At 41.2% G+C, this 9,202-nt stretch overlaps 1 protein-coding gene across 5 annotated transcripts in view; it reads left to right on the top strand.

Moving 5' to 3' along the window:
• Nucleotides 1-1,414: 1,414 nt before the first annotated feature.
• Nucleotides 1,415-9,202, top strand: part of ZNF280D (zinc finger protein 280D) — a 92,465-nt gene continuing 84,677 nt past the window's right edge. For 3 of the 5 annotated variants that reach the window (XR_002771949.1, XM_023510058.1, XM_023510059.1), the window contains exon 1: nucleotides 1,837-1,987. The gene's annotated coding sequence lies outside the window, so the exon portion shown is untranslated. Of the gene's footprint in view, nucleotides 1,988-9,202 lie in introns of all 5 variants that reach the window. The other 2 variants (XM_012801978.1, XM_003784375.2) reach the window with 1 other exon arrangement.

Below are 9,202 nucleotides of genomic sequence, written 5' to 3'. Positions count from 1 at the left end.
TCTGAGGCAAGAGAATCGCTTAAGTCCAAGAGTTGGAGGTTGCTGTGAGCTATGATGCCCCAGAACTCTACCAAGGGTCACAAAGTGAGATTCTGTCTCAAAAAATTAAAAACAAAAATGCTTTAAGATTTTGACATTTTAGCGCCCCCATGCGTGTGTGCACACCTGCGGTTAAGATTTCGGGTTTACTGCCCATTGATCTTGTGAGGACACACTGGTTGAAGCAACCTTCCTTACAGATCAGAATGCAATGTTTAACAAGTTTCTGCAGGCAGTATCTTAGCAAGTGTACTTTTTAACACTGTTTTGAAGACAGCAAATGTTTTTCTTGTAAATACACTGGTCATAACTTTCTTTGGTTACTATCAAAGAACTTAAGGTTAATATCCATATGGCAGAGTTAGGAATTAAAAGATTGTGAAAGACGGTCACACCAATTGGGTCATTCTTGTCATACTCAACGAAGTCAGGGGAGAAAGCACTTGGGGCATATAACATTGCTCCAAGAATGTAATTCTCTGTAAGCCTGGCTGCAGAAACTCCCTGCTGTAACCTGAAGCCAGTTTCATGGCTTCTCAACCAACTAGCTGTAATTCCCAAGAGTTTTTTCGTTTGTTTTTTTGACACAGAGTCTCATTCTGTAGTCCTGCGTAGACTGTGATGGCATCGTAGCTCACAGCAACATCAAACTCTTGGGTTTAAGCAATCCTCTTGCCTCAGCCTCCCAAGTAGCTGGGACTACAGACACCCACCACTACTTCAGGCTAGTTGTTCCATTTTTACTAGCCATGGGGGAGGGTCTCACTCTTGCTCTGTCTGGTCTCGAACTCATGAGCTGAATTGACCCACCCACGTCAGCCACCACACGCCGCACGCACACACGCGCACACGCACACCCCACAGCTCCGGCGCTGGGATTACAGCGTGAGCCACCACACCCGGCGAACTCTTAGGTGTCAAAGAACTGTACGGAAAAGTAGGTAATATTTCTCCTTTTTATAAAACCCAGAAACTTTACAGAAGACGGCCAGGCCTGTGTGGATGGCTGGAATTGCAATTCTGGTTTTATTATTATTTTTTTGTGTGTGTGTGACAGAGTTTCACTCTGTCACCCTGGGTAGAGTGCTGTGGTGTCACAGCTCGCAGCAACCTCCAACTCCTAGGCTTAAGTGATTCTCTTGCCTCAGCCTCCCGAGTGCTGGGACTACAGGCGCCCGCCCCAGTGCCCGGCTATTGTTTTTTGTTGTTGTTGTCACTGTTGTTGAGCAGGCCCGGGCCGAGTTGGAACCCGCCGGGTCTGGTGTATGTATGTGGCCGGCTTCCTAACCCCTGAGGCACCAGCGCCGCGCCGGGAATTTCAATTCTTGTATCTCAAACAAAACATTAAATGTAGAGATTCGTATTCTGTTAGATTTCGATAGGAGATGCAAGAGAAAACCACTTTAAATACAAATTTGGTAAAATCAGCCAGTTGTTAGAACCTTACTTTCCTCCTTTTCCTCATCCGCTGTCCTCGTCCTGCAGGGCCCAGTATTGCTTTTTAATGGTGGCTGTGTTCTGTCACCTTTATACTTTCCAAACCCACGGGGAGGCCGTTCTACGCAGGGAGGGCCCAGAACTCAGGGCTCTGCGCCCCAAGACTGGGCGCCGCCCGGGTTCGGGGCTGCGGCCGGCCGGCGCTCACACCTCGGCCGCGCTCGGGCCCTCGCCGCGGGCTTCGAGGGCCGGCGACGCGGCGCACATGCCGACGCCCGCCCCCCGCGTCCGCGGGAAGACAGGGAGCCCGGACGCGGGCGGCTGACCCGGAGCCTACCCATGAGGCTGCGCGCTGGCTGCACGAGAGCCCCCCCTTTCCACAGCTCGGCTGCCTGCTCCGCAATGGGAGCCGCCACTGTCGCCGCAGTGTAGTCTTTCGCGCTCCTCCTTTTCCTCCTCCTCTTTCTCCTCCTCCTCAGGGCTCCAGTCAGGCCGATCCGCTCCGCTCACGGTAAGCGCCCCCCGCCCCCGCCCGCCCCGCGCTGCAGCAGGCAGAGGCCCTCCCGCGCGGCCTGCGCCGCCTCACTCCGGGGGCGCAGGGCCGGGGGTCTCGAGGCCGGCGCGGGTCGTCGGAGCGCCCAGGGCGCGAGGGAGGAGGCCGGCTGCGCGGCGGCGGCCGGACCGCCATCTTGCGTCGGCCCCGGCGGGGGAGGGATCCCGGCGCGACGCGGCGCCTGGCTGGGCTGCTGCAGGCCACGGCCGCGCAGGCCGCCGCCTTCTGCTCCCCCGCCACCTCGCCTCCCAGGCCTGCGCGCCTGGGTGTCCCTGGCCTGGTTTGGGCCTTTCTCTCTGGAGGCGGCTCCCTTCGCTCTTTCATACGTTTTTGTGCCGATGTCTGGCCGAGACCTAATACTTCACACCACAGCCCACCCCCGAGAGCCTTCAGCCGTAGGAAAAGCGACCTAAGGTGGTTAGGAACTTTCAGTCAGAGGGCCCCTCGGTTGCCCGGGTGACCTGGCATTCCATGCTGACACCTTCATTTTTGTCGGCGGGACTTGCCCATTCTGCCGTGGAATTCCCGTTATTGTCTGCAGAAGAAGGGCCCTGAGGAGGAGTGTGGAGCTCGATAAACAATTCCCTAAGTGAGCTTCGCAGGTTTCACTGAATGAGACGGAAAGAATGATCTCACTCCGAGGTTTTAGCCTGCTGTAGACATGGAAGGAGTTCCCACCCAACTAATCTCAAGTTTTAACGCTTTTAAGGAGAAATCTGCAGGAGAGGAAAAAACGTCAGCCTGAACCCGCTTCTGGAAGCTCGGGAGATCTTTGGTCAAGGGATTCTCTTTGTTTACGAAGATACATTTTTAAAAAAATTCTGTCAACTTAGAAAGATGGCTTTATTAGTATGAGGTTTTGGACAGAATTTGACGTTTTTTAGTGCCATTAATCATAAAACTGAAAGCCAGAAGGAGAGTTTTAAAGTACAAAAGCCTGCAGTTAACCTTTGTAAGGTGTCCTGCTTTGTGGGATAACTATGCCAGCTCAAGCCGTCTTGTCACAGAAACCTGCCTGTGAAGGCACTGGTATGTTTAGAAAATTTAGGACTGTGTGCCCTTAGGTTTTAATGTCACTACAAATACCATCATAATTGTCTCTTGTATTTTTATCTATCAATGATGTCACCTGTTTGGTACCTCTTATCCCTATTTGTAGGGACTTTCATCAGGTCACCTGACTAGCAAGAGCCAGGGCCAATTGTAGAACCTTGGGTCTTCTGACTCCACATCAGGGCTCAACGCACTCTAGTATGTCTTATTTTTGTGGGAACAAGGAGGGTGAGAATAGGCAAGGAGGCTCACATAAAAAATCTGAGATGTACTATTTAGTTGCCTTTTCTTTTACAATGTTTTTGAGCTAATTTTTTAACTTTGCAAATTTTTATTGAAGTAATTGCACTTTTTTCCAAACATCGAAAATTTGAAGAATAGCCCATTTGAACATTTCTACCTACCACCTAGTTCTTACAGTTGTCATTACCATTTTGCCACATTTGCCTTGTCACACTATTTGGTGTACCTTTCAAAGGCCCTTGTAGGTATAACAGTTCACCCCTAAATACTGTACGTGTATTCGTGCATATCTCATCAGATTAAGGCCGTTTTTCTGTATTACATGATACCATAATCACACTTAAGAAAGTTAAGAACATTCCCCCCAATCTAATGTATAATGTAGCATATATTCACATTTCCCTCTTTATCCCCAAGATGCCCTTTATACTTTTTTTGGACTCAAGATCCAGTCATGGGTTACATTTGTTTGTCTTAGTTTTTTTAATTTAGAGTAGTTTCCTTATTTGTTTTCTGACGACATTGACCTTTTGAAGGGACCAGGTTAGTAGTCTTGTAGAATAACCCATGTTCTGTATTTTACTTATAGTTCATCCTCATGGTGTTTAAATTATTCCCTCTAGCCCCTGTATTTTTTTGTGAAGTTGAAGTTAGATCTAAAGATCGAATAGATTGAAGTTTACTACTTTCGACAAGAATACTTTATAAACATGCTGGGTACTTCATTTCATTCAACATCAGAAAACATGTGAAGTAAGGTTGTCTTATGAGTAATCCAAAATCTGATCTATCTTTACATTGTTAGCATTTCCTTTTGCAATTAGCAAGTAATTTGTGGGGTGATATTTTGGTTAGTACTTGGTGTAAATTTACCTGCGCATAATATGATAAACAGCTTGGAGCAGTGCCCTAGGGATGGGTGTTTGGGAGTTAGGAAAAGGGGGGAGGGGCAATTTTGGACCATAAGACTAACCTATCTAGTTTAGGAAATTCGGAATTACTGAATTCTAAAGTAGTTTGATATGGAAGGATTGCATATCTTAGTGCCCTACCTTCACCTGGAGCATTTCTCTAGTTAGACTACTAGCCCCGTCCTTTTTCAGCCCATTGTTTTTACTAGTCAGTATTGGCTTTTTTAGTAGGAGAGAGAAGGGCGAAGGAAAGGAATAAATAATTTTGTAACTTCCTTTCTCATATTTATTTTCTTTATTATAAAGAGAAAATTTAGAACCATGCCAAGAATTTTTTTGTTCTATACAAATTGGGCAGGGGATATACCTACTTGGAATTGCAATATTTGTAAATGAAAAGTAAGCTATAGTTTTAGGTGACAGGAAATTGGAATTTTGTACTAAAAATATACTTTGTTATTTCAAAAGCATAAACAAGATTAATCCTTTTGACATATTCACTAATTTTTTTTTTTTTTTTGAGACAGAGTCTTATTTGGTCACTCTTGGTGACCAAGAGTGCCATGGTGTCTTAGCTCAAGTAACCTCAAACTCTTGGGTTAAAGTGATCCTTTTGCCTCAGCCGCCTAAGTAGCTGGGACTTACAGGTGCCCGCCACGATGCCTGGCTAATTTTTTTTTTTTTTTGCAGTTTTTGTTCTGGGTGGGTTTGAACCCACCAGCTCCAGTATATAGGGCCAGTGCCCTACTCCTTTGAGCAACAGGTGCTGCCCATGCTTGGCTGTTTTTTAGAGACGGGGTCTTGCTGTGGCTCAGGCTGGTCTGGAACCTGTGAGCTCAGGCAGTTCACCTGCCTCAGCATCCCAAGACATACTCACTAATTAAACATATAATCCTGAATAGTTTTCTTTTCTCTTCTTGTGTTAGAGAAGGACTAAAAAATACTTGATTTTTCAGTTAAATTGTTTATAATATGATTTAAATAACCATTTGATTTACTCAGCTTGTATCATTCTGGTTTATTTCTGTAACCCTTTTCTTTTAAGGATTAACCCTCAGTATACCAGAACAAATAGTTACTACTGTTTACCATCTAGATTGAAATGAACTATTTTATTTTTCTTTTACATTTTAAATTATTTTATATGTAATTTACAGAAGTAAGAATAAAGGCATAATGTAAAACAACTTATTGGAGTTTTTTTTTGAGATGGTCTCTCACTGTCACCCTCAGTAGAGTGCTGTGGTATCACAGCTCACAGCAACCTCAGACTCTTTGACTTAAGAGATTTCTCTTGCCTCAGCCTCCCAAATAGCTGGGACTATAGGTGCCCACCACAACACCTGGCTGTTTTTTGGTTGTAGTTGTCATTGTTGTTTGGCAGGTCTGGGCTGGGTTTGAACCTGCCTGCTCTGGTGTATGTGGCTGGTGCCTTAGCCGCTGAGCTACAGGCGCCAAGCAGACTTATTAGAGCTTTTAATGAGATTCTTATTAATTCTATGCAATAAGAATAACATTGTAAATCTTATTGTATATACTTAGAAAAAGAAAAAAAAAACTATTTCATGCATTTTATTATGCAACATCCCTACAGTAAAAGTAAATCACATTTGAATGCATTTGACAAATACTCTATTGAAGCACACTTTTTTTTTTTTGAGTTTTTGCTTTTTGTATCTACACAAAGAACATCTTCCTTTCTTCTTCCCTACTTTGAGGTCTGTACAAAAGAACATTGTGGCTAGATGGTAAGGCCAAATTTTCTTCTTAGCTCTTGCAAGTTCTTTTTCTATTTGAGTGAGGAATTTCTTCTTGGTGACTTAGAGTTTTGTAACTGAAGCTTTTCCCATATAATGAAACTATTCTCTGTATTAAGAAGAGTCATAAGCCATCTTTAAGTAATTCTTTTGCAAGTATAGTTTCTGGTGTTCTTTTTGAGTATATCTATCCTTCCATAGTCTTTTTATTATATAATATGAATCACTTCAGGTTAATTTATGCAGGTTTTTTTAAAATTCATTGATTGTTACGAATGCACTGAATTGAGAAAAGTTACTTTTTGTTAGGACAGTAAGAATTATGGAGTACATTTGAAATCCAGATTTTCCATTTGTGAATGAAACCCTCTTCCTAAGAGAGTCAACTAAGGAAAGTTTCTTGTTGGATAATTCTCAGCTAAGACTAAATCCATAAAAAATTTGTCATGAGGGGTGGTGCCTGTGGCTCAGTGGGTAGGATGCCGGCCCCATATACCAAGGGTGGCGGGTTCAAACTCAGCCCCAGCCAAACTGCAACAAAAAAATAGCCGGGTGTTGTGGCGGGTGCCCGTAGTCCCAGCTACTTGGGAGGCTGAGGCAAGAAAATCGCCTAGGCCCAGGAGTTGGAGGTTGCTGTGAGCTGTGTGACGCCACAGCACTCTATGGAGGGCGATAAAGTAAGACTCTGTCTCTACAAAAAAAAAAAAATTTGTCATGAGTTATGTCTCTTGACAGAATTTTTAAATTTTCTATTCTTGTATGCTTGTTACTCTTGGTTCTGCTCTCACCCCTTTTCTGACTCTCTATAGATCTGCATCTTCCATGCTTACATTTTACTGCCCCATGTTGTCTGGATTTTTATTTCCAGATTTTGAAGGTATTTATACCCACCAAAGTGGATAATGTCATCTAACTGCAATTAACTACAGATGCTTCTTCAATGATAATAGGATTACATACTGATAAACCCATCATAACTTGAAAATATCATAAGTAAAAAATGCATTTAACACATATAATAAAGCCATTGCAAAATTATTTGTAAGTTGAAAGTTCATTTAATACATTTAACCTACCAAACATCATAGCTTGGCCTAGCCTACCTCAAATGTGCTCAGAACACTTACATTAGCCTTCAGTTGGACAAAATCATTAAACACAAGGCTTATTTTATAATAGTAACATGTCGAATATCTCACGTATTATTGAATACTGAACTGAAAGTAAAAAGCACAATGGATGTGTGTGTCAAAAAATCGTTAAGTTGAAGCATGGTTAGTCAGGGACTGTCTGTACTTACCAACTGTCATACATGACCCTGGAACTATTTGTCTTATAAATATTGATTCAAAATTTCAAATGCTTTCCTAATAGGTTCCAGCTTGTCATTTCTTTTGGATCTTTTTCCATGTATATCATCAAAATGCAATACTGGAAGCTTTTTTGAAACCTTTGATGATTCATAGCTTTGTTACAGAAAGGATGCCCATCTTCTTTGCTCCACAGTTGAAAGATATTTTTGCTTTCAGATTTGTAAGCAACCAGTTAGAATAATCAATCCAGTGAATTCTAAAAATTTCTCTATCTTCTCAAAAAACAGCATGTTCTATATTAATAAAAATATTGCATGATTAATTCTGTCCTGCTGAATGAGAATACTATATTTTCTTTTTGTTTTTAGAAATACATTATTCCTTCATTGATTATTTTTTAGAAAATTTATCTAGGGTAACTCATCTGAAGACTCAGTCTGAGATTTCCTTGGATAGTGAATTCACCGTCATCATTGGAGTCTAAAGTGCTCATGTCTATCTTTGCTTTCACCTTTGGGTTCATCTAATTGTGAATTGCCTTTTCTATTAATTTTCTTCTTTTTCATTATAGGCAGAAAAATAAAATTCTGAGGTCTTAATTACATTAAGTGAAAACTAAAAGGTGAAGGGGATTGGGGTATGCCCCCCCAAAATATGCCACTTTAGCATAAATTTTATTTTGAGCTGAAGGCAATTGAAAATCAACAGATGCAGGAATTCTCTGTCCTCTTCTCTGCTTAAGAGAAGGGCATAATTCCTCAACACAGAGATAAGTTTGCATAAGCATTGTACCAGAATACTACTTACTTTCCATTTAGTTCTCCAGTATACTGTTTCCGAGTCATTTCCCCATGGTCTATTGTTCTTCAAATCCTAAATTCTCTTTTCTGTGTTAAAATGGTATAGAAGCTGTCAGAATCTAACCACATCTTTGAATATTATTTTCTGTGGTCTCCTGTGCATGTAAATGTTAATAAAAATTGTATACTTTTTCTCTTGGTAGTCTGTCCTGTCTTAGTTTAATGCACAGGCCCCTAGGTATTAAACCTAAGAGGGTACAGGAAAAGTTTTTCCTTCCTTTATATAGACTACAAAGATGTCTTCAGTCTCTTGTACTTTCATTTATTTATTTTTTTATTGTTGGGAATTCATTGAGGGTACAAAGAACCAGGTTACACTGCTTGTATTTGTTAGTCTCCTGTACTTTTAAAAAAAGTTAATGCAACATTTTGTTCAAAACAGGAAAACTGGAAAAAAAATAAGGAAAGTAAAGGATAATTCGTCTAGATTTATTTCACTGCTGCATCATTCTTGTAGGCAACTGAATTATTTTTTCATTTTCTTATTTTTTAGTAAAGTTGGGATTAATTGATGAGCAATGGTGAAAGATAATACCTAGGATTAGCAAAATATTTCAAATCGTAGGAAAAATAAAATCATAAAATCTGGTAATGTATCCTAGATTTATAAAAGAATTGTTATAGACCCACATAGTAATTGTAAGATAGAATGTTTTACTTTATTTAAATACTTACATCTTTGATGATATCTAGGAAACAGTATAAGTCATAAAGTATCAGACTTTCTAAATATAACTTTAAGAAGGAGAATAAAAAACTAAATTATAATAGTTTCCTTTGTACGCTGATAGTATACTGAAGCTTAATGGTTAATTTGGACAGTTAGATGTAGAGTTCCCTCTCTCCAACACATACATCAAACCTACCTGCCTCTTCTACTACCAAGATTCATTTCAGCTTGTCAAACTACATCTCTAATAAATGCAGGTAATGCTTGGAAAGTTGTTCCTTAAAGTCTCTGTTCTAAATTTTTTTTTTTTTTTTTTTAGAAACAGAGTCTCATTTTGTCTGTCACACCTCATAGCAACCTCCAGCT

Source organism: Otolemur garnettii, unplaced genomic scaffold, assembly GCF_000181295.1.
Source record: "Otolemur garnettii isolate 467f Iridium unplaced genomic scaffold, OtoGar3 scaffold00011, whole genome shotgun sequence".
In the NCBI taxonomy this organism is placed as follows: domain Eukaryota; kingdom Metazoa; phylum Chordata; class Mammalia; order Primates; family Galagidae; genus Otolemur; species Otolemur garnettii.
The sequence above is the reverse complement of the archived record's forward strand: the minus strand, read 5'-3'. Positions and strand labels throughout refer to the sequence as shown.